This window comes from Canis aureus, chromosome 31 (genome assembly GCF_053574225.1).
Source record: "Canis aureus isolate CA01 chromosome 31, VMU_Caureus_v.1.0, whole genome shotgun sequence".
In the NCBI taxonomy this organism is placed as follows: domain Eukaryota; kingdom Metazoa; phylum Chordata; class Mammalia; order Carnivora; family Canidae; genus Canis; species Canis aureus.
Genome location: NC_135641.1, coordinates 25,000,877 through 25,015,031, shown reverse-complemented (window position 1 = coordinate 25,015,031; position 14,155 = coordinate 25,000,877). Strand labels below are relative to the sequence as shown.

General features: G+C 46.2%; 2 long non-coding RNA genes across 5 annotated transcripts in view; one reads left to right on the top strand and one right to left on the bottom strand.

The window, feature by feature from the left end:
• Positions 1-10,294, bottom strand: part of LOC144302576 (uncharacterized) — a 31,147-nt gene extending 20,853 nt beyond the window's left edge. For 2 of the 4 annotated variants that reach the window (XR_013369490.1, XR_013369492.1), the window contains exons 1-2: positions 10,083-10,293; positions 2,206-2,309 (exon numbers count right to left, since the gene is read on the bottom strand). This is a non-coding gene — a long non-coding RNA (uncharacterized LOC144302576). Of the gene's footprint in view, positions 1-47; positions 162-2,205; positions 2,310-10,082 lie in introns of all 4 variants that reach the window. The other 2 variants (XR_013369493.1, XR_013369491.1) reach the window with 2 other exon arrangements.
• The window catches only part of LOC144302575 (uncharacterized), an 80,407-nt gene continuing 75,858 nt past the window's right edge, over positions 9,607-14,155 (top strand). Inside the window, exons 1-3 of the long non-coding RNA XR_013369489.1 lie at positions 9,607-10,455; positions 11,548-12,681; positions 13,192-13,263. This is a non-coding gene — a long non-coding RNA (uncharacterized LOC144302575). The remainder of the gene's footprint in view (positions 10,456-11,547; positions 12,682-13,191; positions 13,264-14,155) is intronic.

Genomic DNA, 14,155 nt, shown 5'->3' with positions numbered 1-14,155 from the left:
TATAATCCAAACTGTGATAGGTCCTCTGTGGAACACAGATGACTCACTTCCTGTCCTAAGTGGGTCTTCTCTGAGGTGTGGAACAGATCCTTCCTTCAGATATCAAGCCAGCTAGGGGGGTCGAGTCTTCAGGCCTCTGGGCAAATTCTGCATGTTCTTATCTGTGTCAAATTAAACCAAATAATCACACACACACACACACACACACACACACATTTAAGGACATGACAGTTTAGAAACTAGATGTTCCTGAAAAGTGTGTCCATCAAGTTTTTATAAATATGGTCACATTTGAAATAGAGTACTTGACAATCAAACTAAAGATTAAGGTGAAATTTTTGTAAAGTGACAGATTTTTTTTTGTATAATTATGAAGGCTGGAAAAGCCCCGTGTATTTACCATTTCTTCCAGGGAGTCACCTCTGACTACTGCTGATTGCTGGTGCCTTTATTTATCTGCCTCCTCACTAATTTTTGGTCTACTACAAGAGCTGAACCCACATCAGAAGGTACAAAATTATAATCATAAGTCCACTGATTCCCAAAATGTTAGAGCCAAAAGGGAATTTTGAAATGTCTATCTTCTCACCTCCCCTCTTTGATTCATTTATTTGCTTATTAATCTATCCACTTAACAAATATTTATTTAATGCCTACTATGTGTCAAGCACTATGCTAGGCAGAAGACATAAAGTAAAAACAAGGCATTAGGGACCTAGTGTGGATATTTAATGACTACTTGTTTTTTAATTAATGAATACTTAGCCTTTCTATGTGCATAATGGCACAAGACTTTGATACTTAGGTGTTTGACAAACTGATGCTTGCTATTCAGTTGCAAACTGGGGAAATAGCCCAGTATTTGGGGTTAAGACTTGTAAGGCTGACAAGGTTTGAAGCATCACTCTCTTTTGTCCAGTGGGGATTTAACAAAAACTTTCAAATTTCTGGTTTGGGAGTTTAGGTAGGTTTGTCTTTGGATATGTAAACAGTTGATTGCTAAATTTGGTCAGATTTCTCCTGACTGGCTGTTCCTAAATTCTTAGGATACGTCCTGGTAAATTACACTTTGTGAATTGTCATATGTGTAATCACTGCATTTTGGATGTACCTAATTTGATAATTTTTAAAAAAATATTTCCGTTTAAGGTATCTATTTGCAGGTCAGAAAATGAGAAAATGTAATTGTGTAATGCTCTGAAATGTAAAAAAAAAAAAAAAAAAAAAAAAAAAGCTGTAAATAAAATCGACTAAATCCAAAAAAGAAAAACAAACAAAAAAACCCCAAGGCTTTAGAGGTTCCTATTCTCATAGAAGTTACATTTGTGTGTGTCAAGAAGGGGCAGGCATGAACAAGTAGACAAAGTATGTGCTAAATAAGAGATCAATGGAATGGGGAATTGCTGGTCAGGGAGGGAGCTACTTTAGATAGGGTAGGATAGGAGGAGAAGATTTCTGTAAGGAGGTGACATGCAAACAGCTCTCTGAAGAATGAGAGGAGCTAACCATAGGGAGTGCCCAGGGGATTTAGAAGAAAAATTTACTGGCATGGGTGGGTGGTGAGAGAGAGTGGAGAACTTAGAAACCTGGGGGCAGAAGTAAAAAAAAAAGGGGGGGGGGGCGGATGCTGGACAGGAGTTATTGCAGGGGGATGCAGGGCAGTAAATGGTTTACAACAAATTTTGGAGGTGGATATATAAGACTGGGTTGAACAAGGGGGTTGAGAAATAAGAAGGAATCAAGGGTGACTCCTTATCTTTTAGTGTGAGAACTGGCTGGAAGTAATTATTGAAATAAGGATATTGAGGAAATGCAGTACAGCTTGGAGAAGAAATCCAAGAAACCTATTTTGGATTTAGTTACTTTGATATTCTTATTGGATGTTCAAGCAGAGATGTTGGAGAAGGCACTGATTCTTTTCGAAAAACAAGTTTTTCTAAGGTGTTAGCTTTGTCTCTTGAACTAGACCAAAATTCTCCTCAAGGCAGGCATGGCTCATGTTTCGTTATTTCTTCTGATTCCTCCATAGAGTTCAGAGAGGAAAGTAACAACATTTTCATGTTCCCATATTCTGGAATTAGATAGACCTAGTGTGCTGAGTTTGCTTATACTGGGTCAGAAGAGCCAGTTGGCCAATTCCTAAAATTGCGGAAACGTTGCAAGCCAACTGGGAGACCATTCTTGCATTTGGCCATGGTTGCATACCTCCACATGGAATGTGGCAAACTCTGCACATCAGCACACTTTTCTTCAGAGAGCCAGGTCACTAGCACATCACAGTAAGATCCAGAGTCACCAACTCAAATGCCCTTTGGGGGAAAAGAAGATAACATATGTAAGTGATTTGTCTCGGTCTGGAAATGAAACATTTCTCCCAGTGAAATATCAAAGCATGCTGGGCCCTGGCTAGGCTAAGATTAATACCTAATTAAAGGCCAGAAACTTACATTATAAATCTAAAGTGTATTTTTCAGGTTATTACAAAAAAATATTCGGTTCCTCTCTCAGACTCCCCCAAAAACATTTTAAAATTCACATGATAGGAAAGCTGCCATGATGGACATTTTCCCTGAATTCATACAGTCCAGTTAAAGATAAAGTCAAAGGTTGACCTCTAATTGGGGAGAAATGCATCCCGTCTGAAAAAGTAAAGCTCTAAGATGTCAGTTGCCATTGTACAGATGCCAGGCCAGCATTGCTCGATCTTATGCTTTTTCAAGAGGAGCCTGGCTTTTAATGAGAAACTTCCCAGCTGTTAAAAGTTGACTTAATTATTAAAAAAACAACAACATTGTGGGCCAAACAAAACACTTGCAAGGCTTCACTGGGCCCAAGGGCCACCAGTGTGCAACTCTATTTGAAGCTCTTATATCATGGTCATCTCTCCGAGGGTGGGGAGAGAGCCCCTCAGAATATGCCAGAGGTCAACTTTCCTATCAACCCTGGCATGTGGGAGCCACATCGAATTTATTTAAGAAACATTGTTCAAGTGACATGTGTTGTACTCCAGCATGGTAGAGCAAGTACACATCATTTGTATTTGTTTTTCTCACTTGGTTGTGGACCCCTCTAGGCATGCAACATGACCCCATCTTGTACCCTCCATGCATGTAGTACTCAGGACTGCAAATAAGAGCTTGCTATGGAAGGAGCCAAGATAGAAATATCATGACCAATTTCTTTTTTTTTTTTTTTTAATTTTTATTTATTTATGATAAGCACACAGTGAGAGAGAGAGAGAGAGGCAGAGACACAGGCAGAGAGAGAAGCAGGCTCCATGCACTGGAAGCCTGACGTGGGATTCGATCCCGGATCTCCAGGATCGCGCCCTGGGCCAAAGGCAGGCGCTAAACCACTGCGCCACCCAGGGATCCCTCATGACCAATTTCTTGAGGAAACTGGTACCTAAAAACAAGAAGTCCCTTGCCTTTGCCTAAGGCTGGAAAGAACCTATGGTTCTCAGGAAATATTTGCTGAATTAATGAGCACATGAAGTAACGATAGAAGAATCAATGAATGCGTGAACAAGTGAACATAATCTGAAATGACCAACTGGTTTATGGAATACAATTTAAAGCATGAGTGGTGCCTGGGTGGCTCAATGGGTTAAGTGTCTGACTCTTGATTTCGGCTCAGGTCATGATCTCAGGGTTGTGATATCAAGCTGCATGATGAGTTCACATGCTGGGCGGGGAGTCTGCTTAAGATTCTCTATCTCTCCCTCTGCTCCCCCATCCCAAAAAAGAACAAAGTAAGAATCATGTAAGTTGGGGCTTCTTTCACTAACTACTGTGTTGCCTTAGGTATGTCCTTTTTACTCTCTGGTTCTTGACTTTCTTATCTAGATTTCTTGTTTTAGTATTGTTTCAAAAATCATAAGCTAATAGTATCAGTCACAGTTATTGAGCACTGTATGGCAGCCATTGGGCTGAATGTTTTACCTAAATTTTGCCAGTGCTTACACTAGATCTATGAAGTGAACACTATTTTTATCATCTCCATTTCAGAGATGAAGAAATAGATGTGCAATGCCGTAAGTAACCTGTCCACGTTCATACAATTTGTAAGTAACCAGTGGAGGAGGTTTGAAGCTAGGCATTTCATTCTGGAAATGTAATAGCAATAAAAGTACTATGAAAAAATTAAAGGATACACAAATGTAGGGTCAGAGCATTTTGGGGAGGCTCAAGGCTCCAGCATTCCTAAGACTCTTGAAAAGAATGATGCTTGAAGTTCATGTTCTTTTCTGCATTTCATACTGTAGAACTGACATTTGGGTCAACGTGAAGATTGGACTCAGTGACCTCTGAGGGATGTTTTAGACTGATTCAGAGATCTAGTCCTGTTACTTCTTGAGCAACCATGAGCAGATTCTCTCAGTTTTTCTAAACAATGGACTTGAATGCATTAGTAGTTCTTCTAGCTCTGAGAGTAAAAGGTTCTATGCAGAATTTAATACAAAGCTAATACGAGTCAGGATTCCTTTTGGTTGCAAATTACAGAACCCTAACTTAAACCAGCCTAAACCAAAGAGGGGATTTAGTAGCTTTGTAATCAAAAAGCCTATGAGTGGCCCTGCATTAGGCCTAGCGGTATCCAGGGGTTCAGAGCGTATCATCAAGTTTCCATCTCTCCAGCTCCCTCCATATATGGGCAGATCGTCACCTGTAAGACTTACATCCTATCAACTATGTAAACCCAACAGGGAAAAGTAATCCTCCTTCCTGAAAGTGGAAACGTCATTATGAAGAATTGGAATGACTTCAGTCTCATATTTACCTTCATTGTAGTCTTCATCTTTCCATGGGGACCAGCCCCGGGATAAATGCTTGCCTCTTTGGCTATGTGGGAAGAGTGTCTTGTACATAACACATGGAATGGGTTTTGCACTGAATAAGAACTTTCTGTATGAGAAGAGAGCAGGTGCTAGGCAAGTAGAAACAGAGAATTTGACTCCAAGCAGCTTCACCTCCCACTTAAAAGGAAGACTGACAGGATGGGCATCCTGGCTCTGGACCTTCAGCTCAGAATCACAAGCTGTGTTGTCGCTTGTCAGTATCATAAACAAGCCTTGTCTTCCGGAAAGTTTTCCTCCATCTTCAGGGACACTTGGACTCAAACAGTGACATCAATGAATGTCATGGAGTCATTATTTTGCCTTGTAGTTACAGTTCCTTAGAGAAATATATGCAGCAATGATCTCAACACAGGTAATAAATTAGGAAAGAAATGATCGGGCTTGAGCAAAGTTTGCCAGAGCTGTATTAATTTATGAGGACCCAGCCAATTAGGCAACTTGGCTAATACGTCTGATTTAACTCAGCACCCCTGGTTGGTACTGGAGAGGGTTACTAGTCCCTTTGCCACCTTTAGCTGGCACCAGTAGTTACTTGTGCTAATCAGCACTGAAGCAAAGGGCAGAGGGTAAAGGGGCAGGAAATACCCACCAGCAAGAAGTGATGACAAAACCTCTCCTGGGCAGTGACTCCTCTGAGGCTCATGGACAGAAAAGAATTCGATCAGCCCTCCTTTCCAAAACATGTACATTTACAATTTGGATCCTTGTAGCTTGTTAGAGCTGGAAGGATGTTTAGACATTACCTAATCCAACTCTTTTATTTCTCAGCTGAAGAGCTGAGGCCCAGAGAGGGGAAATAACTTGGTCAAGGTAGTCCTGCAAAGTCATAGCGGAGCCAGAATTCAAATCCAAGCCTCCTATTCATTTTCCAGGCCCTTTTCCCCACAGGGCAAGTTCCCTTTGGTTTTGCCCTCAGGACTCCGGTAAATGTTTTGAATTGTGCAAGCTTTGCCCGTGAAGAAGCTTCTTTTAATTTGATCTTCACTGGAAATGCAGGGAAGGGAAATAAGCGGCTGATGCAATGCCCAAGACTTATATACTCCTAAGTCTCACTTCTCCAAGCTAGAGGAAGCAAAGGCTAGCCTGCGATTTTCCACATGAGAAAACCTAAAGGTAACTCATGCGTCGTGGAAGGTGGTGAAGGGACTTAAGTTATGTTTACTTCCCTAAGCATATTTGTGTTTAGTTAGTATGGAAAGAATGCTAAAAGAGGAGCGTAGGGATCTCAATTCCATTTGTATGTGGGTCTTGATGGGTAATCGCAGCAACTCCCTCTCTCTGGACTTTGGATTTCTCATTTGTAAATTTGGCTGATTCTTGGGCAGCCCCGGTGGCTCAGTGGTTTAGCACCGCCTTCAGCCCAGGGCCTGATCGTGGAGACCTGGGATCAAGTCCCATGTCGGGCTCCCTGCATGGAGCCTGCTTCTCCCTCTGCCTGTGTCTCTGCTCACCACCCACCCCCGTATCTCTCATTAATAAATAAATTTTTAAAAAATTACCTGATTCTTAAATCTCAAGCTCTAGAATGTTGGGGCAGGGGGCAGTCTGAAATTTTTATTGCACTTTCAGCATCACTGTTATAGATAGAGAAGGAACTTTTTGAATGGAAGGTGGCCAACCTAACGCCAGTCAGTATTTGCAAATTAAGTGCCCTTTTTCCTAACCTGGCCCCAGTGGAACAAGCACAGGGCTAAGAGTCCAGGACAAGGCTCTGCTTCCTTCTGTGCTACGACCTTGAACAAATCCTTGATTTTCTTCAGGGCTCTTTAAAAATGGGATTGACATCTTTGTATGCTTGCCTTATAAGGCTGTTGCAAGGAGAATAAAGGATATAGAAATGCTTTATGACATGCAGGCTCTTTTATATATGTGACTTCCTACTGAGTTTGCCCTTGGTGACCGAGAACAGTGTAAAAACAACCAGTAGAACTAGTCAGAAGTTCAGTGTGGCCAAGACAACACCAAGGGAACTGAAATTTCTTCTTCTTGAGGGCATTTTGTTTTCCTGGTAATAGTGCAAGTTGAAACAAGCCTTAATAAAATATCCGTACATCCAGTTTGCCTGGAGTAGTCCTATTTGCTGTGGTCATCCTGGTATAATTATTAATAATACATTTTCTTCACTTTCAAAAGTCTCTCTTTTCTGGCAATAAATTACATTGTTACCCCTAAATTTAATACCATTCTATCCTACCTCTTCATTTTAAGTACAGAGAAATGGAGACTCAGAGAAGAGAAATGACTTCTCCAATTCACCCAGAGTTTGTCCAGAGCCTAGACTTGGCAAAACCTTTCTCTTTGTACCTGGGAAGAAAGGGGAGGGGAATACACAGGGTGAGAGAATGGCTCCCTTTGTCTGCTTTCCAGCTTCTGGAAGCAACTTCTTAGCAAGAGCAGCCCCACCCCTCTCTTGATTTCCTGGAAAGTGATCAGCAATAGTGTAGCTGCCAGTGGCCATGAGGGAGCTGGAGGATGGAGCAAACATTACCGGATCCTGGAAAAGGAAGTTATTTTCTCTTCTCTACCCATAAGAACAACCTCAAGGGGAGAACCACTGCCTATTAATAACTGGCCTTTATTTAGGTACATAGTTTCTTTGTTATCATTCATAAAGCACTTTCATATTCATAATTGTAATTGATCTAATTTTCATTGCCTTTGGAAATGATCTTGGAGGCACCATTACTCCCATTTTGGGGGGACAAAAGTAAGACCCTACAGAGACAGCCGGCTTGCTCTCGGTTTTACAGTCAGTGCAGTTGGGAGCAGAGCTTGGTTTCCCATCCCCTGGCCCCAGTATTCCTTGTATACTTTGCTTCTGGGCAGTGTCTACCCCTGGGCATCTTCTAAGAGAAGCCTCATTATAGTGAGGGTTTTTTTTTTTTTTTAGTATTCAAGAAACTCCGTCTTCTTGGATGAGCCCAGGGCAGACCACCTTATTTCCTGAATTTGGCTCTGTATCAAACAGTGTTAGAAGGCAGTCTGTGATCAACCGTGGGCTTCCTTCTACAAGCACCATTTCTGAGAAAATGAGTTGTGGATGGAGAACAGGGTATTTCATCCTGGGATAAGATTTTTCTCTTTAAAATTGTTGCTAGGATCATGGGGAATAGAGTCTCACTATAGTACTTCACAGCGCTGTGCTTGCAAATCACTGACCCGAAAATTTGCCGAATCTCCATTTCAGAAAGATTTGTTCTGGTTCAGACTGAAATTCTTTATTTGGAACGCGACACATCCCAGACTTATAAGAACTCAGCTTGACAAGATTTGTAGCTTCCTTCATCATCAGTCTGCCCAAAGTAGGCACGTATGAGGGGGGCGAGGGCTTTGGTGGGCCAGAGTTAGGGACCCCAAGTGTGGTCTGGATTAGGTGTGTGACTCATGTGATGTCAGGAAAGCCACTTTTCTTTTAGGGAAGTCCGTTTCTTCAGCTGTCCAATGTTGAGATTGGATTAATCAGGGTACTTCTAACTTCTAAGGCTACTGGATTCCTTTTTCTGAGAATGCCGTGGGCACCTAGCATGTATAAATGGTGAAAGAAGTGGGGTCCAGGGCTCGGAGCCCCTTCACTTAATCCATTTGTGTGGCCAGGTGACATCCGTGTAGATGTTAGTGTAGAAACCATTGGATAATTTCCAAAGGCCCTTCTAGGCCTGACACTGGCATGGAGAGGCAGTCACGTCTTCGTGACAGATGTTAAGACCCAGAGGAGTTACGGTGAGCACAGAATTCAGGATGTGGAACGGGGTAGACAGGGAAAGGGGTTACGATGGGATAATAAAGAGGAGAATTGGGGTAGAGGGTAGCGTGATACAGGCACACCACACCTCCACACCTTATTGATTACGAAGTCTCTGCACATCGGTTGTCTCTTTTGAGCTTGCCCAACACGGTACATGCAGGCGTCCACACAATGACCTTGCACGCAGCCTGGTGTGGGAGAGAGCTCGGGAATATAAAGAGGAAGTAGAGACCGTTTGAGCCTCAAGGAGCTTATCATCAGATAAAGGGGAAGGCGAGTAAACAAATTGTAATTGCCAGAAGGAAAGCCTTTAAGAGTGGTGCACAGGACCTGGGAAGAGAAAGAAAGGACTCCTCTTTTCTGGGAAGGATGGAACAGTGTCATTCCCTCTGCACCGAGCCAACACGGTGCAGGGGGCCAGGGGGCGAGGGGAGTCTGGGGGACCTGGCCCCGGGGGAGCAAACGGAGGGGAAGCTGCCAAGGTAGCCTGACTCAAAAAGGGCTTTGAATGCAATGCAAAGAATTTAGACCCCGTGGCGGCTGGCGTGGGTGCTTCCCAGGCCGAGGGGACCGGCCTGCAGGCGTCAGGACGTGGGCTGTGGCCCCCGCGGCGAGGGGCCTGCAGGGCCTCTGAGCCTGGGGCCCGGGGCTCCTTCTGCTACCCTGTGCTGCCTCCAGCCGGCCTGAGCTGAGGCAGGCCTGCGTGGGAGAGGCCTCGGGCTGTTTATCCTGTTCGGTGGGGCCGGCCCTGGCAGGGAGTGGAAGTGGGTGGGGTGGGGGCCGCGAGCAGGGGAGGGGCCTGACAACAAGGGCTACATTCAGGGCCTCGAGTGGAGCCGGGCAAGGAGAATGGAAAGCTACAGTCTGTCGGAGCGTCCAGCCTTGGCAAGGCGCGCGGGGCCTTATAAGGAAATGTTGTTCTCTCTGCGCCAGTGGGGCTGGGACGGAGCCCTGTGCCCGCAGGACAGAGCTGCCCTTGTGGTGCCGGCCCGGGTGCCACCCGCCCTGCAAGGCGGGGAGGGCTCGAGGGGCCGCTCCTGCGGGCTCGGTCCCCGGCCCCAGGGCCTGCGGGCCCCCCTGCCCCACCACACCCTCCCGCTCCCCACTGCCCTGGGCTGATTGGAGGAAAGGAAAAAAACAAAACAAAACAAAGACTTGGCAAGGTCCCAGGCCTCATTGCTGTTTGATGCCGGATTACCCAGAAAGCAGGCTCAAGCCAAATTCCGTCTCTGTTCCCTGAAGGATGCTTGAGTAAAGAGATCGCTCTTTGCCCTCCTTCCCTTCCCTGCACCCTCGTCCCTCTCCTCCTCCTTGTGACCACAGGACGCCCAGCCCTGGGCCCTGTCCGGGGCAGAAAGGCAGGATCTGAGACCGGGGAAAGGAGGAAGCCTCGTGGGGGGCCTTTTCTACCTCCCTCCTGGAGGGCAAGAGCTGCTAGGGCACCCCCAGGGGACAGGCGACTCTCTTTGGACTCCTTACCTGTGTCCGGCGGGCCAGAGGGCCTGAGAGTCGCAGCAGAGCCAGAGGAAAAACACAGGCAGCCCAGAAAGCAACAACAGAAGAGACTGTCAGCATTAGTCAGCTCCTGGACGGAGCGCCTTCCCACAGCATGCCATGAGGGCTGACTTAAAGCATTGGTCCCCAAGGGATGTCCCTGAACCCGAGATTATGGTAGGAGCAGAAAAGATGCTTAGTGTGACCTTTCGCTTTGCCTATTCATAGACTCATAGATACATGAAACCCTGGAGTTACAAGGAAACAGGTCAGCCAGGCCAGCTCTGCATCTGGAAGAAATGTGGCCAACCTTCAGCCCGGCGGTGCTCTCCTAGTGACCATGAACTTGCTCCCTCAAGTAAGTCTCCAGTATCTACTGCCCGCCCCCACCACCGAGGGTGCTGTCCAGGGCGAAGCTCTACGAAGCACACAATGAACAAAACCGGAGAAAGTAATACGTCACGGCAAAAACACAGAAAAGATGCTCTTAGAGTGGAGGCAAGAGAGACAGTCCTCTTGACGAGGTGTACACAGAGAACAGTGGACCAGAAAATGTCTTATCAAGGAGATGGCACTTGGGGTGAAGCAAAGCTGAGTTGATAGAGTGACATTTGAGAGCTGGGAAAATGGGGGAGTGGCTGGCACGAGCCAGCCCAGGATGATGAGAAAGCTGGGGCCTTGCTGAGTGCCTGTGGAGAGATGGGCACGGCTAGGGGTGTAGAGCTGGGACAGGAGGGAGCTAAGGTTGGAAGATGGCTTAGCACCAGCGTCCAGAGGCTCTGGATGCCAGAGGGAAGAGGAGATTCAAGTGCAAGAGAGCCAGCAGCCACCGAAGGTCCAAGCCTCAGAGAGCTGTGACCCCTGCTGTGATTCAGGCAGCGAGACCTCACAGCGGGTGTAGGAGGGACCTGATGGCAGGTGCAGGAGGGACTGGAGGCAGAGGCATCCTTTTCTATTTCCTAGAAAGTGCTCCTTCCCTAAGCAGAGCTGTGGCCGGGTGGGGGTGGGGTGGGGAGGTGGTTCACATTCCCCTTCCCAGGGTCTGGAGGCCCAGCTTTCCACATGGCCACCTAGATCCCAGGATTTCAAGTGCTTTTGGGGCCAGTCACGGGGGGGGGGGGGGGGCACTGACTGCTCTCTTGACCCTGCAGTAGGTGGAGTTCATTTTGAATTTGTGCTTGATGAGCGTGAATTGATTGCTTCCTGTTTAAATGCTCATATGTGAGCATTTTATGGTGAGAGATTTTCTGGACTCTAAAAAGTGAGTTTCAAATATTGGATTTAGATGATGCGGAGGGTCCTATGATATGAAGCAGGACTCTCCCTATACCTTTTAATTTTTACCACCACCACCACCACTTCAATCATCGCTGAGGTTCAGTCTTCAATTCAGAGAAATGCCATATGAGCAAATCTCTGCAGCCTTTCCATAAGGACTTTTCTCTTCCAGTGCACATAGCTGATTCAGAAAGAGGCAGGCCTGTTCAATCAAAATTCTCGAGGGCTACTTGCTCTCCCCGGCTGGCCGGCTTGGGACGCTGAAGCTGATTCTAGATGTCAGACCTCACCTGATCCTGGTGTCCATGGAGTGATCTCTGATGTCGTGGAGCCCAGCCCTTTATGACGATGTGCCGAAGCTGCCTGAGTACACTCTCTGGAATGAGATTTAAGTACCATCCCCTGCATGATCTTTTTTTTTTTAATTTTTATTTATTTATGATAGTCACACACACACACACACACAGAGAGAGAGAGAGAGAGAGAGAGAGAGGCAGAGACACAGGCAGAGGGAGAAGCAGGCTCCATGCACCGGGAGCCCGACGTGGGATTCGATCCCGGGTCTCCAGGATCACACCCTGGGCCAAAGGCAGGCGCTAAACCGCTGAGCCACCCAGGGATCCCTCCCCTGCATGATCTTATAGAAAACAAATCATACAGAGCCTGAATTCTGAGTTCAGGTGCCAGATGAGGAAGGCTCTAAGGGGCATCTGGCACATAGGTTGCTAGGGCCAAAGAAAGAATCTCTGTGGGGTTAACCTCCTCTTCTTTGGGCCATACTTTTCCAATTCCTCATGGTCTGAGCTGAATTGAAATGCCCATCACTTGTTCTCGACCTGTACTTACTGATCACAGAGCAATCTTAGTCTGTGCTTGCTCACCCTGGGACTGACAGCTCCACTGACGCCGCAGCTGCCCACTGATCACGCTGGAGCACTGCTCGGCTCACTGATCATGCTGGAGTATCGCCTTGCTCACTGATCACACAGGGACTCTGTCTTGTTCACTTATGCAGGGACACGGTCTTGTTCACTGATGGTGCTGGAGCTGCCACTTTCCAGCGAGGAGTCATCAGTTGTGGCAGCTCTGGTCTCTGCACGCTGGTTGCTGGGAAGGGCTTTAAAACCTCCTTGGTGGGAAGAGTCTATTCCTGATCAGAGTCCAAACTGAAAAATGGATCCTGCATTTGCAAGCCCAGTGACAATATCCATTAAACATCGCCCAAGCAACGGCACCCTGGAACATTATTGTTTGGGCACTTCTTGCCCAATACCATGTGGGTTTCACTTGCAGAAGGATCTACATGGTAAGTGAGGTAGGAACAAGTCAGCACAAACAGAACCATAAATATCTTGATGGAGACAGATGTATGAAATCTAGCTGGGCGGGGAAAGCAGATGTAGATAAACAGCTGGATAAGAATACAGGTGTGAAGCTACTGAAACACTAAGAAGATAATGGAAAAGATAATATTAAAGAAAAAGTTACCCGTGGTCCTTTCATCTTTTGTGACGATTTTTATTTTCCATAGCCCCTCAATCTTCTTGTCCACATTCCATGCACATTTCTATGTAGCTGCAATCATATCGCACATACTATCCACAATCTGTGTTTTTGTTTAATATTGTAATCACTTGCCATATTGCTCCAATTTCTATTTTATGGCCACAGAAATGCCATCGTGGTGATTCACAATACATTTCTTGCTTTTACCTATTGTTGCAATTTTTATGTCTCCAGCTGCTTAGTTGTTATGGATGATTTTGCAAAGAACATTTTAGGATATTTAGCTTTGTGCTTTTCTTGATTTCTTTAGAATCAAATTCAAGAAGGGAGATGACTTGGCCAAAGGGTATGGACCCCCTCATGAGGAGCAGCGTTGCCTCTGGTACAAAGCCAACTGTGTCAGACAGGGCTCTACGTCTCCTACTGATCTGACTGGCTTGGTGCTCTCAGCCAGTAAATAGCATGTCACCTGGCAACTGAGCAGAAGAGCAGAAGTTTATGAGGCCCAGAGAGAGAGAGAGAGAGAGAGAGAGAGAGAGAGAGAGACCTATTACTGTAGAAGTTCTCTACTTTTGACAGCAGAATATACATGGGTGCCATTCCAGGGGCCTGCCTTATTTGCAAAGGTTGTTCATTTGTGGCTGTCATATAAGGGCCTCTGAACCAACAATTGTCTGGGGGCAAAAGCAAACCAGTACTGAACTCCCAGTTCTTATCCTGTGGCTGCAGTGGTGAGGGCCGCAGGAGGTGCTAGGGTGCAAGTCACTGTATTCTTGGTGCAAGGACACCAGGGCCCTCATCGAGGGCACTGCCCATGGGCACAGCCTTCGTGGCAGGGATAGATTTTGTGCAACCCAGTTGTTAGCCAAGGCCCTTGGAGATCTGATTAAACTTGACCCAAACACCAGTGCCACGCCTCGGAAGAGCCTTGATTTCCGGAGCCCCATTTCCACGGGTGCCCACAGGTGTGTTCTCCACCCCACGCCCTCTCATCAGAGTGTGATGTTCAGCTCTGTCCTGAGCAATTCAAGGAGCAAAGCCCAGTTCCTTCCTTGGTCTTCACAAAAAAACCCTTGCACCCAGAACATTGTGAGTTTGGTAACTTTCCTTAAGACGGAGAGTCTCGATGAGTCTCATCATGGACTGGGTAGCCTTTGGCTTCCTTGACACCCACTCCCACCCCTCTTTCTCAGCCTCATTGCCCTGAGCAAGAAGCAACTGATTTCCCCCAGGCCCCCTGAGAAAAGTAACCCCATATTCAAGCCCCTTCTGTG